Source organism: Rhinatrema bivittatum, chromosome 6 (assembly GCF_901001135.1).
Source record: "Rhinatrema bivittatum chromosome 6, aRhiBiv1.1, whole genome shotgun sequence".
NCBI classification, from domain to species: domain Eukaryota; kingdom Metazoa; phylum Chordata; class Amphibia; order Gymnophiona; family Rhinatrematidae; genus Rhinatrema; species Rhinatrema bivittatum.
The window spans coordinates 301,627,752-301,642,450 of NC_042620.1; positions in this window are offsets into that span (position 1 = coordinate 301,627,752).

Below are 14,699 nucleotides of genomic sequence, written 5' to 3' on the forward strand. Positions count from 1 at the left end.
GCCATTTATTTTCTTTTTGTCTCAGTGAAAGCTTGAGTTTTTGTAGTTGGTCATTAAACCAGGGTTGTCTTCTGGCGGCATTATGTTTAGGTTTTTTTGTTGCCAGTGGGCAGAGTTTATTAGCTGCCGATTCTGTGATGTTGGACCATGAGTGGAGAGCCGTGTTGGGAGTGGAGATGTCTATGTGGGGGAGTTCTAGGACAAGGTGTTCGTGAAGTTCATCGGATGAACATAGGTTTCTGTAAGTAAATTGAGGTTGAAGATCTTGTTTGATGTTAGATTGTGCCAGCGAAAAAGTGGTAGAAATTAAAGCATGGTCTGACCAGGGGACTATTTTGCATATGGGGGGTGCTGAGTACGCGATGCCTGAGTTTACAAAAATGAGATCCAAAGTGTGTCCTGCTCTGTGAGTAGGGTTGTTGATTATCTGCTTGAATCCCATGGCGGTCATTGCATTTAGGAAAGTTTCACAGTTTGTAGATGGAGAGGGGTCATCAACATGTAAGTTGAAGTCTCCCAAAATGATGGCTGGAACCGCAAGATTTAGGTTAGTAGCTATTATTTCTAGAATGGGGGAGGCATCTGATTCCAGCAGTCCCGGAGGGGCGTAGACTAGAATGATTTGTAGCTGGTCAGATTTGAAAAATCCGGCTTCAATTTTTGTGGGAGAATGAATTGGGAATTGAGTAAGTCTCAGCTCTTTTTTGGCTGCAAGGAGAATACCCCCACCCTTTCTTTTCTGTCTGGGAATAGAGAAGAAGTCATGGGATTCCGTAGGAAGTTGGTTTATTAGTGCGGTGTCCGTCTGTTTAAGCCATGTTTCAGTAATTGCACAGAGGTCGGGTTTGGTGTCCAGTAGAAGGTCATTAAGTATTAGTGTTTTTTTGGTAAGGGATTGAGCGTTGAATAAAATCAGAGAGAAAAGAGCCAGGCCTAGTGTCTGTGTAAGGGGGGAAATCATGATAGGAATGAGTGATTTATAGGTAATTGGCCGTGAAAACACTGATGGGTTTCTAATGAGAAATGACCTTTGTTGGAGAATTGGAATAGGGAGACCAGTATGCATTGAGGCTTGGAGGGGTGAGCGCTGGATGCTTGCTGGAGTGGAAGGAGGAGCGCTGGATGCTTGCTGGAGTGGAAGGAGGAGCGCTGGATGCTTGCTAGAGTGGAAGGAAGAGCGCTAGATGATTGCTGGAGTGGAAGGAAGAGCGCTAGATGATTGCTGGAGTGGAAGGATGAGCGCTGGATGATAGCTGGAGTGGAAGGAAGAGCGCTGGATGATTGCTGGAGTGGAAGGAAGAGTGCTGGATGATTGCTGGAGTGGACGGAAGAGCGCTGGATGATTGCTGGAGTGGAAGGAAGAGCGCTGGATGATTGCTGGAGTGGAAGGATGAGCGCTGGGTGGAAGGAAGAGCGCTAGATGATTGCTGGAGTGGAAGGAAGAGCGCTAGATGATTGCTGGAGTGGAAGGAAGAGCGCTAGATGATTGCTGGAGTGGAAGGAAGAGCGCTGGATGATTTCTGGAGTGGAGGGAAGAGCGCTGGATGGTTGCGTAGGTCTCAGGGCTATTTGAACAGACTGTAAAAGGTCCTCATTGAGCCTAGGCTTCAAGATGTGGTTGTAGATTGGTGGAGTTTCACGTAGCTGTAGTTGTTCGCAGGTGGGTGGTGTCGTCTGCAAGAGGCCTTTGTTTGTTTGTTGGGCTTCCCTGGGTGGAGAACGGGGCTCCTCGGGGCTGCAACGAAGGAGCACGACAAAGGGGCTGGCCCCTTTGTCGTGCTCCTTAGGCGTGCGACGCACGGCGTGCGACGCCTAGGCGCTGTGGTCGATTTAAAGGGCTCCTGGCCCTGCTGCTATTGGCGGCTTGTGCGGGTACGGATTGGCCGCTTCACGGCCCGGAGGAGGGCTGTGGGTGGCGCCTCGGTTCGCGGCTCTGCGCCTCGTGGCCGGCGCTGGGGGCTGCCGGGGGCAAGGGTGCGAATCAGGGCCTTACCCCGGTGGGTCTCGGCGCCGGCTGCGCAGGCCTCGCACGATGGGAGACGCTGGATCGGAGACGCTGGAGCAGGTAAGAGGGAGTTTCGCGGCGCCGCGGTCGATTTAAAGGGCTCCTGGCCCTGCTGCTATTGGCGGCTTGTGCGGGTACGGATTGGCCGCTTCACGGCCCGGAGGAGGGCTGTGGGTGGCGCCTCGGTTCGCGGCTCTGCGCCTCGTGGCCGGCGCTGGGGGCTGCCGGGGGCAAGGGTGCGAATCAGGGCCTTACCCCAGTGGGTCTCGGCGCCGGCTGCGCAGGCCTCGCACGATGGGAGATGCTGGATCGGAGACGCTGGAGCAGGTAAGAGGGAGTTTCGCGGCGCCGCGGTCGATTTAAAGGGCTCCTGGCCCTGCTGCTATTGGCGGCTTGTGCGGGTACGGATTGGCCGCTTCACGGCCCGGAGGTGGGTGGCCCTGGAAGAACCAGATTTGCATCTGGTTCTTCCAGGGAGGGCTTATTCCAAGATGACCCCTATGGCAAGGTAGCCAGATTTCATCACCAGGGATGTGCCAGGGCTATCATCTCTGGTGGTGAGACATGAGCATCTCCTGTTTCCATGCAAGGGGGTCAGAACAAACAATCACCAGGTGAGGCCAGCCTGGAGGAACCTCCAGGCAGAATTTAATTGAGCAGCTTCCTACTCCCATGGAGTAAGTACTTTGTGGTAACTAGGAAAGTAGGTGGGGGTAGAGAGTGTAGGTGGAAGTAGGGGGTTTAAGGGGTGGGTTTAGAAACATGGGAACATGTGGGAAGTGGGGTAGGAGATGTTAGGGGATGGTATGGGTGGATTTTAGAGAAATTTTGGATAGAGGAGGGTTGTGGGGGTAGGTGGCAAGTGGGCAAGGGGGAGGCTTGTAGTAGTAGTAGTAGTAGTAGGCTTGTAGTGGTGCAAGAAGCAATAGTAGAGTAAGAGGCAATAGGCTGAAACGGATTCATATTACATAAATTGTATGACCAATATACATGTGAAGAGTACTGAAAGAGTTAAATAAAAGGGCAGTTAAGAAAAAAACTATTTTAGACAAAGATCAGTTGTAAAGGTCCAAGTAAAGGAAAGAACATGTCATGGCTTGGTGCTGATGTATAGGGTAGTCCCAGGGCCTGGAGCAGGCTGGAGTTAGGAGCAAAGCTGGTAATGTCAAGGTTTTCTGCTTGTCTGGCCACCTCCCCCTTGGGTTGAGCCCTCAGGCTCTCGTGGCTGGCAGGACTTGAGAGGAGGTGCATTCAAAAACAAGGGTAGGGACACCCACTAAAGCAGCAAGGCTACACACAAACAGTAAGGTGCCCACACAGAAACACAAGACATGAGAAGGGAATGCACCACACCCAAGACAAAGATAAAAGCAAACAATGACAGATACACCCGAAGGCCACCATGGTAGAGTCAAATACAGAACAAGAACTTGATAGGAAAACAAACGAAAAATAAAGAGGCTATTAAGGGGGCCACAAAGAATAAAGGCACATAGCAACAGAAAGCCAAACAGGGGCCAAGCGCTAAAGCTTAAGCAACAAAAGCAAAGATTGCTACAACTAGAGCAAGGAGACCCAGGTGGAGGCAGGGAACAGTAGGGGAGGAGGACTCTTAAGGAGTGGCAGGGCTGAGTCATTGAATCACTGAGGTGTAATCCAGTGCAGTACAGACTACAGCCCACTGAGGGCCCTTGCAGGTAGGAGGGCCACACTACAGCCAGGGTTTTCACAGAATATTCTCAAGAACTTGTATCTGGTTTTTGTTTTTTTGTTTTTTTGCTGGCACCTGTTGCAGAGCTGATCAGTGCCCTTGTTCTAGAAGGGAGAAAGTTGGGCCAGTCTTACATATAAACTAACACCCCAAAGCTGAGTGGAATTTGTACTCCAAGATTCTTCCCTTTGAAATCATAGCTGCTGGGCCCATAATGCATCCAAACAGGGTTGTGCAAAAGTCTGCTCTAGCCTGATATTTCCCTCCTGAAACTGGGTACTCTGGCTGTTCTGGGATTGTCCCTGCTTTGGTCTAATTTCTGGGCAGGTGGCAGTCACCACATATAGCTCCTGGACCCAGGGATACACGGGGAAGGCAAGAACCTTGACCTCCTGGTGTTCCCACACAGGGATAAAAAGGCTGAGTCTTTCCAAGGTCCTTAGGATTATGTACTCACAGAGGCTTTTCCTGCTCAACAGTCAAGCTCTCCAGAAAGACAATCTCCACAACAGTACTGTTTTCAAAATAAAAATCTTTACTGACTGATGGCAGGGAAATCAAAGTCCAGACAAGAAACACTTCTGAAAAGTGATCCACCATTAACTCAATCCAAAATGTCACAAAAAAATAAACAGTCTCTTTTCATCCCAAACAGATCAGGTCTTTGGGAGAAGTACCAGTTCCACCCTGTGGTAGCTGTAATTTTACCTCTAAAATATTTTTCTCTCTCTCTTTCCTCCTGTTTCCAGCTGATTTTACCTGAATCAGACTGAACTTTCCCTAGTGGCTGCCCTTTTTCTTTTTGTTCTGAGGTCTTAGGATCCCCTTTCTTGTGTCTGGTCTTCCAGAAGCAAGAAAGGAGATCCTAAGACCTAACCAGTAGCCTAGTGGTTAGAGCAGCAGGCTATGAACCAGGGAAACCAGTGTTCAAATCCCCCCCCGTTGTTCTTTGTGATCTTGGGCAAATCACTTTACCCTGTGTTGCCTCAGGGGATAGGGAAATACTTATAATAGGTGAAGGTAATCCACTTTGAAGTGCCAAAAAGCAGAATATAAAAAATCTAAAATAAATAAATATCCTAGAGTCCTGATCCTATGGTACCACTCTGTGACGGGATAGATCCAACCATGAGCAGGATTCCAGATCTGAGAATCCTCTTTTAACTTAATTCCCCATATCCATGGGCACCAAAGGTTTTATACTTCCCTAGCACCCTTCCCAAAGATGAATGGTGCTCCTTCATAGCACACTGACACTATGCAGACATCACAGCCAAACAAGATCTAATACGGCATAAGGGAACTCAGACCAGATGAAATCACATACTGCATGTTTGCAAGAGGCAAGAACACTTTTCTATGGGCTGAAAATGAGCACCCCCTTACATTTGATATGTCCTTTTTAGAAGATAAGAAATGATGCACAAGGCTGATAGAGATAGCAGTCAAAATCCACCAATATTTATTTATTTATTTGTTTATTTGTTTGTTTGTTTGTTTGTTTGTTTGGCAGAATTTATCTCATGCACCCTCAAAAGTTTGGGGCGGGTGACAATTAGGGATGGACATTGGAGAAACAAAATAGGAAATGAGTTGAAATTTCTTATTTCATTTTGGATCATTTTCAAAATGGAGCAAGTTAAATTCTGACATTTTTTTAGAATCTCATTTCTATTTGAAAACCTATTTAAAAGAAAAAAAAAGTCACCGGTCAGGCCTAAGCCTAGGCTTCGCTTAGAGAGTAGGCAGGGACCCAAAGCAGGAGTTCTGGCTTATGCCAGAGCATTACTAAGGCAACTCAGCCTAGGCTTAGGCCTGAAGCCTGGGCCTTACCTAGGCATAGGCCATGACCCAAAGAAGGGACCGTGGCCTACACCCAAGCATGATACCAGGGTCTTGCCTAGACCTTGACCCAATCCTGGGGTCTCAACCTAGGTCCTGGCCTGATTCTAGAGCCAAAGCCAAGACCACAGCAAAGGCCCAGGCCTGGCAAATTTTCTGATGGCCCCCCTCCCATTTTTACCAAATCCAACACCATGTCCTTACCCAGTCTTGTTACAGGGGCCTCTGCCTGGACCTAGGCTTGATGCCATAGCTTGTCCTGCAGGCTGAGTCCCAATGCTGTGGCCTTAGACTAGTCTTGGGTTCAATGCCAGGGCCCAGGGCATTTCACAAAACACAATTCATGGGGAAAAAAGTCCCTGAAAATAAAACAAAAAATGAAACAAAATGTTCCCCCTTTTCAACCCTAGTCACCATAGAATATACAAATTTACAAATTTACAATGTACGACATAAATAAACATAAGATAAAATAAAATAAGCTTTCATGGAGCATCAAAGTTTAAAAAACATAAAATAGACATCAAATTATAAATTTAAAATAAATGCACAGCAGGGACCCATATCTGCATAGAAAATCCACAATAGGGAATATTGTGACTTCAAATGTCAAACAGATCTGCCCTAACAGAGGAGTAAGAGAGAGGAGACAGAAGCTCTAAGAATTAAAATCAAGTGTAGATAAGAACATAAGAACATAAGAAAATGCCATACTGGGTCAGACCAAGGGTCCATCAAGCCCAGCATCCTGTTTCCAACAGTGGCCAATCCAGGCCATAAGAACCTGGCAAGTACCCAAAAACTAAGTCTATTCCATGTAACCATTGCTAATGGCAGTGGCTATTCTCTAAGTGAACTTAATAGCAGGTAATGGACTTCTCCTCCAAGAACTTATCCAATCCTTTTTTAAACACAGCTATACTAACTGCACGAACCACATTCTCTGGCAACAAATTCCAGAGTTTAATTGTGCGTTGAGTAAAAAAGAACTTTCTCCGATTAGTTTTAAATGTGCCCCATGCTAACTTCATGGAGTGTCCCCTAGTCTTTCTACTATCCGAAAGAGTAAATAACCGATTCACATCTACCCGTTCTAGACCTCTCATGATTTTAAACACCTCTATCATATCCCCCCTCAGTCGTCTCTTCTCCAAGCTGAAAAGTCCTAACCTCTTTAGTCTTTCCTCATAGGGGAGTTGTTCCATTCCCCTTATCATTTGGTAGCCCTTCTCTGTACCTTCTCCATCGCAATTATATCTTTTTTGAGATGCGGCGACCAGAATTGTACACAGTATTCAAGGTGCGGTCTCACCATGGAGCGATACAGAGGCATTATGACATTTTCCGTTTTATTCATCATTCCTTTTCTAATAATTCCCAACATTCTGTTTGCTTTTTTGACTGCCGCAGCACACTGAACCGACGATTTCAATGTGTTATCCACTATGACACCTAGATCTCTTTCTTGGGTTGTAGCACCTAATATGGAACCCAACATCGTGTAATTATAGCATGGGTTATTTTTCCCTATATGCATCACCTTGCACTTATCCACATTAAATTTCATCTGCCATTTGGATGCCCAATTTTCCAGTCTCACAAGGTCTTCCTGCAATTTATCACAATCTACTTGTGATTTAACTACTCTGAACAATTTTGTGTCATCTGCAAATTTGATTATCTCACTCGTCGTATTTCTTTCCAGATCATTTATAAATATATTGAACAGTAAGGGTCCCAATACAGATCCCTGAGGCACTCCTAGGGCCTGTCAAGGAACACATAGCTAACTGTAACAAATTTCAGCATATTGGACCAGCAATAGGAAATGATTTCTCCTGGGTGAGGGCTAGTCTACTATATCTAGAAACTATGTACCAGTGATTAGCAGATCTAAGGTTTCTAGTAGGCGTATAAAAGTGAAGGATAGAGGTGTTCTGGGGCAATGAAAATGATTTAACACATTTTGAACTGACACTGAAAGTTTATAATGTATTTGAGATGAAAGAAGCCAATGAAGTGAGTATAAGACAGTGTTCTTTCTGTGCAGGCCTACTGGTACATTACAATTACGACATGGTAGTTTTCTCAACCATGGGAATACTTGATAAAAAGTTTGTGGAATAACAGGAGGTGGTAAAATAGGGCCCATGGAGGAGCTTTCTCTGTCAAAAATAAAAGTTCAGTGAGTGTAATGAGAAAAGCCCACCAAGGATATATATTGAAATTTTATATAGTTTGGGTAATTGCCAGGTTCTTGTGGCCTGGTTTGGCCTCTGTTGGAAACAGGATGCTGGGCTTGATGGACACTTGGACGGACCCAGCATAGCAATTTCTTATGTTCTTATGTTCCTTCTCATAAGGGAGGAGATAGTCCATGATTCTGATGCTTCCAGACCTAGTGGAATCAGATAGGCCAGGCAGTGTTCACAGATACTGCCCACAAGCCCTGAAGAGGTCAGGGAGGATGAGGAGGAGAGGCCCGCAGATGAGTACACATCTGAAGAAAATCACCAGACTTTCATGAAGGAGGAGGAAGAAGCCATACACTCCGGACATTCGGCAGCATGCAGTTGTCGAGGGGAAAGGCAGGGAAGCTGAGGAAGAAATCTCCTCTGATAGAGAAGAAGAAGAGGTGGTGTCCACTCCAGCTGAGAGGTGCATGCTACAAATTAATGCTAGAGTAGCAGATAAGAATGCAGACTTAAAGCAGAACATCTAAGACTGGAAGGATGTGATCAATGAGAAGATTCAGGCATGCATCAGGAGCTGTGGAGCATGCATAAGGAAATGCATATGTGGAGGGTGATGCTGCAGTAGGATGTCATACGAAGAGAGATTGAAGAATCTAAATATGTACACCCTGGAGGAAAGAAGGAGCAGGGGTGATTTGATTCAGACCTTCAGATACTTGAAAAACTTTAATGATCCAAAGACAACAACAAACCTTTTCTGTCAGAAAAAAATCAGCAGAACCAGAGGTCATGAGCTGAGGCTCCAGGGAGAAAGACTAAGAACCAATGTCAGGAAATATTTCTTCACGGAGAGAGTGGTGGATGCCTGGAATGCCCTTCCAGAAGAAGTGGTGAAATCCAAAACTGTGAAGGACTTCAAAGGGGCGTGGGATAAACACTGTGGATCCATCAGGTCTAGAGGAAGTGTATAAAGAGGAGGCAGCAAAACACTGCACGGAGCGGCAGTAGCCACAGAGGCATTCACGGAGCGGGATGCCAGTGGCCAGTGGTTGGTATTCCACCTTCACGAAGCGGAAGGATGGAGGGCTGCCATCTCAAAATTAAAAAAAACAAAAACAGGGGTGGGCAAGAGTATGTAAAATTAACAAAGAGTTCATAAGCTATAGGTATTACCAATTATTAGGCTTATTCAATATTTGTTGATAGATAACGTGGCTTTCAATGCATACTTCACTTTCAATACATATCCAACATAGCTCTCTGCTTCAACAGCAGGGGAGAAGAAAAACTAATACTTCACACATATCCAGCATAGCGACCCCTTCAGAATGAAAAACGGATAATGTTAAGGATGATGTTAAGGTTTCAGGCAAGAGGGTACCCTAGACGAATACTGCACAGAGCTTTTAAGCGTGCATTATACACCCATAGAGATTACCTTTTTCTTCCACCCGACCGATCCACAGATGACTGTATTAACTGTATTTTGCCCTACTCTACACATGTACACAAGGTTACCACAATAATTCGACAACATTGGTCAATCCTTTCTTCTTGCGGTGTTTTCAATGTCCCTATCCGTTTTTCATTCTGTAGGGGTCGCAATTTAAAAGACATTCTGGTTCACTCCCACTTAAGTAACAATTCACAAACAGCAGCAGTTCAATTTACAGGGCATGCTCCTTGTGGGCACTGCTCTGTGTGTCCCCTCTCATTATCATTATCCATTTTTGAACATCCTGTTTCTCATGTACAATATAAATTAAATTTCAGTTCATCCTGTCAGACCCAGGGAGTTATTTACGTGATATCATGCCCATGTTTGAAATTGTATGTAGGTCAAACTACTCATTCTGTCAAAACAAGAATCATTGATCATCGTTCAAACATTAGAAATAATCGCAAAACCGCTCCCTTGGAATCTCATTGGAGAGTAGAGGGTCATGATGAGAATGATTTGAGATTTTGTGTGATTGATATTGTGCCTTTACCACCTCGAGGCGGGAATTTTTCTGAAATATTGATCAGGTGTGAACAAAAATGGATTTTTAGGTTGGATAGTCTGACACCCCATGGACTTAATTCAGAGATTGAGTGGCGCTTCTTTTTATAATTATCTCTTATCTCTTTTCTCTTTTTATAATTCTTGTCAATATAATTGGGTCTTAGTCTTTTTATAATCCTTGCATAATGTTACATTATTCCCTATGGCTGTCAATATAATCGGGTCTTAGTTTTTTCATTACGTCAGTTTCTGGGCTCTGATTGGTTCACCCCATGGAGGTCTGTGATTGGACGCCTTCCTTTTGGCGCCATTTCTAGTCTCCTTTAAATGTTTGGTTTTGCCAGCACTGCCCGCTCTCCTTGCTGAACAACATCTTTAAAGCGCGAAGTGCTCAAGGTATTTGTATACGATTTATCTGTACTTCGGGAATGGTTTTACATTGTGAATTGAGTGAGTTTATAAACCTCCACTCTCCAGGGAACATAGTTTTCCATTTATTTAGTTCAAATAATTTGTTCACTGCGGGGTTGGCCCGATGCCGCCATAATGACATGACTCTGTTTACTATTGCACTTGATTTTTAGTTGTTCTGTTACGAGTGTACTATATGTCCATACATTTTAAAGAATTAAAAATTGTGTGATATTTGTTAGCGAGTTAGACAGTGTTAATGAGTTTGTTCATAAATAACTATGAATACACAATTCAGTTGAATAAAATTTACAAACTGCAGTTTAAGCAAATTTATTACTATAATAATTGATATTCGCTATTCATAAATATATGCTTGTTTAATTTTGATACTTAATTGTTAGTAGAATTTTTGTTAAGGAGTACGCTGTCCTTAATACGAATATTCTACTGTTCTCTCTTCACCACATTAATTCTAGAGTTATTGTTTAACTTGAGTATATTGTGTTTAAATGTCCTTTTGTAATGTGCAATTTATTGTATGGATCCATCGTTTTTATGGGCTAAGGGCTTAGTGGCAAAAGACATTCATAAAGAAATGTATCCAGTATATGGAGAGAAATGTCTCTCACATAAAGCAATTTATAACTGGACCGATAAATTTGCACAAGGACGTGCCAACGTGAACGACGAAACCAGACCTGGTCGACCTGTAGAGATTGCGACAGAGGCAACTGTGAAGCAGGTTGAAGAGATGGTTCGCGCTAACCGGAGGGTAACAATTGACGAAGTTGCCAAAGAAATTGGGTGTTCTCACAGAGACACACCACAAATCTCCTCTCCTCTCCTACTCCTTCTAGAGCAATCTCTGCCAGGGATGCAGAAAGACCGTGTCACAGAGGCTGCTTACTTCTGCCTGTATCTCCTTCCCTCTGAAGACCAAGAATGCTCCATGGATCATTTATAGCCCACAGAAGCCTCCCACAAAAAGCCAGGGAGGATACAAAATATGCAAAAAGCCTCCCTCCCACTATTTCTGATGGCAAAATACAGAAAGGATAAAATTAGTGACAGGCAAAGCTGGATCTAGCCTTAGGGGTAGATTTTCAAAGCAGCACGTGGGTGTACATGTGTGTGCGCTACCCGGCGCGCACACATGTACGCCCAATTTTATAACTTGCACACGCAGGTGTGTGCAAGTTAAAAAATCAGGGGTTGGCGCTTGCAAGGGCGTGCACAATTGTGCACGTTGAGTGTGCCGAGCCACACCAACTTCCCCGTTCTCTCCCCCCCCTAGCCTAACCTTCCCACCCCTTCCCCTAACCTTTCCTTCCCTAGCGCTACTCTAAGCCCCCCAAATGTCTTAACAAAACATTTATGCCTGCCTGGAGGCAGGCGCAGGTTGCACGTGCTAGCAGCCTGCCGGCAAGTGATTCTCCAACACAGTGACATGCATAACACCCCCCCCCCCTGGATTTACGTGTGTAGGGCTTTTAAAATCCGGCCCTTAGTGAAACAGGATTAAATTGGTAAATGTTTTCTCTCATTCTGTGTCTGGGAAAAGAACTTGAATCAGGGCCTTAGATGTCAAAATAAGCCCCAGCAACAACAGATGTTTTTCAATAGCAGCTCAAAATCATTCCAAGTAACATACTTCCCTTAAATGGATGGTTAACAAGATTTTAAAATGGTAATTTTCAAATCCATTTCTGCTTGTAAAACAGTGTTTTACCTTTATGAATGGGCTTTCTGAAAATTGCCTGCTCTGTGCATGGTTAAAATTACACATAGTGCCACAAGAGGCATTCTCAGGAGCTATGGGGGAGGGGGGGGGGATGAGTGTCATTCAGAAATTTCACAAGTGTGAGCTAATGTTTTCTTAGGAATATTAGCCATGAAATTAATAAATTTTAAATTGTGCATTTATTTTAATGGCCTTATACTCCAGTAACATTGCTAATATTGCTCAAAGTGGATTACAGTAAAAAATACATAATACAATAAAAAAAACACATCCAAAAATAAAAACATGCTACGTATATTTATTTGCATCAATACAGACAATTAAGAATAACCCCTAAATAATTTTCTGTGACCAATGCATCAATTACTAATGCCAAACCTGATCTTGCAAAAAAAAGTTGTAGTATCAAAATATAACCTAATTAGTGTTTTGTCATTACAACTGAAGGTATAATTTTTTAATAATTTTGGTTGGATGTCCAACCACAATCCTTTAATGTACACTTCTTCATCATTCCCTGGAATCTTAAATAAAAAAAAAAAAAGGTTCCTCACTAGCTAATCAATTCTTTTGTCAGTTGGATCTTTCAGTACAAAGGCTCCTTCCAAAGGTAAATGCATTTTAGGTATTTGAGAATTAGCAGCATCAATTTTAAGTACCTCTAATGATATTGAAGGTTCCTCTAAATGGATACAATGTTGTACAATTGTTATTAACAAAAGCCTCTCTGTCTGGAGGTTTCCATTCATTGTAAATGATTTCTTTGACGACTGCATAAAAAGGAAATTTTATCACTTTATTTTTTTGAAAAAGAATGAATAGGGTCTCCCTAGTGAGTTTGGCCATTTTATTGCTACTCCAACAATAAATACATTACCTTTTTCAGTATCGAATCAATATTTTCCTAAAGAATCTTGACTTTTTGGAAGCATTAAGCTTTACATCAGAATCATATTTGTCTATGGGTTCTGGATCATTCCCATCAACTTCCTGCTGAAAATAATTTTAGAAACAAATACTGAACCGTATTCCTGAAAGTAGTTAGTTTTCTTTTTTCATTTACAGGAAACTAAGCACATAAAGCTAAGCTTTAATTACTTGAAATTTTTTATGCTTTACACTAATCCAAGCAATGATCTCATGGGAAACATTTTAAGAATCATTATTCCACTCTATAGGTTTATCAGTAGGGGAGCCAAAAGATAACATAATAATAGAATTTTATCTTTACTTACATTAGCAGATATGGACTTTTTTAGTTAAGAACTCAGTGCTGAGTTTGATTCATATAAGTTATTAACTCTTGATTTGGTTAGCAACAAGATGCAAGCAATCTGGTTGATGATAAATGCCCTATGCCTGCCAAAGCTGGGAGATACGCTTGTGACGGGCCCCAGTACATGCTGCGTGGAATTTAAAAACTGTTCGATTATGCGCGTATTTTCCGGTAAGCGCACAGAACAATTTTTCACAAAAAAGGGTGGGGTGTGGGTATGGGCAGAAAATGGGCAGGACATGGGTGGGCTGGGTATGTACCATGAAGTCTGTTCAAAAATCTTTATGTACACAAGCGTACCCTGTAGTCCCCTACCGCGTAAATTTACTTCTACTATGGATGGCATGTAAGTTGTAAAAAAAAAAAATAATTAAAAATTGGGTAGTCAGCGGAGTTTTAAGGGTTGGGGCTAATATATAAACTGAGGTGATTTGTAACTTAAACCGAGGTGATTTGTAACTTGTTTACAAGAATATCGGTATAGAAAAATGCCAATTAAATAAATAAGTAAAAAATACATATTTATTTATTTATATATTTATTTAAATCTTTTTTTATACCGTCGTTAAGGTGGAGACCGTCACAACGGTTTACAGTAAGGCACAAAAGTAATGCTATTAAAATCTATCCGTTTACACAGGTGCCATAAGGTTCGGTAACATAGTTTTTAATCAATATTAAATGAGTATGAGCACTATCATGTCTAGGATAATTCTATACGGTAAATCAATACAGAGGGTAAATTGTTAACAATTGTTAACAATTGTTAAATGGATACCACCAACTCCTCCAAGTCATTTCTTACAAACGTTTCAGACATTGGTGTTGTCTGATGTAGATCAAATAGATGATCAATTTGAATTTTTACAATATAATCTTTCTAAGGAACAATGGACAGCCCTTAAGCAGTTGCGGGATAATCCCTCTATTAAAATTATCTCAGCCGATAAGGGTGGTGGAATTGTTGTCATGAATGACCATGATTACGATCGGGAGGTCCATAGACAACTGTCTGATGAACAGTTTTATCGAAAATTAGAAAGTGATCCCACTGGTTCGTTACATCGACAAATTAATGACATATTGGAGGCAGCCTTTAAGGAGAAGATTATTACTAATAAAGAGTACCAATATTTACAGGTTTTGTTTCCGGTCACTGCCTATTTTTACATCTTGCCAAAAATTCACAAAACCTTGGTTGACCCTCTGGGTCGACCAATAGTGGCTGGTATTGGTACAGTATTGGAACCGATTGCGAAATTATTGGATCATTTATTACAACCCAGTGTCAGGGCTATTCGTTCTTATATGAAAGACTCTACTGACTTTATTAATTCTTTGTTATTATTACCTGATGCTCAATCCGACTGGGTATTGATAACTGCAGATATAACTTCTTTGTATACCAGTATCCCACATCAGGCAGCTTTGGACATCATTAAGGGTGAGCTCATTAAGATGGAGATTTCAACTAGAAGATTTAATTTCTTGTTATCTATTGCCGAGATAG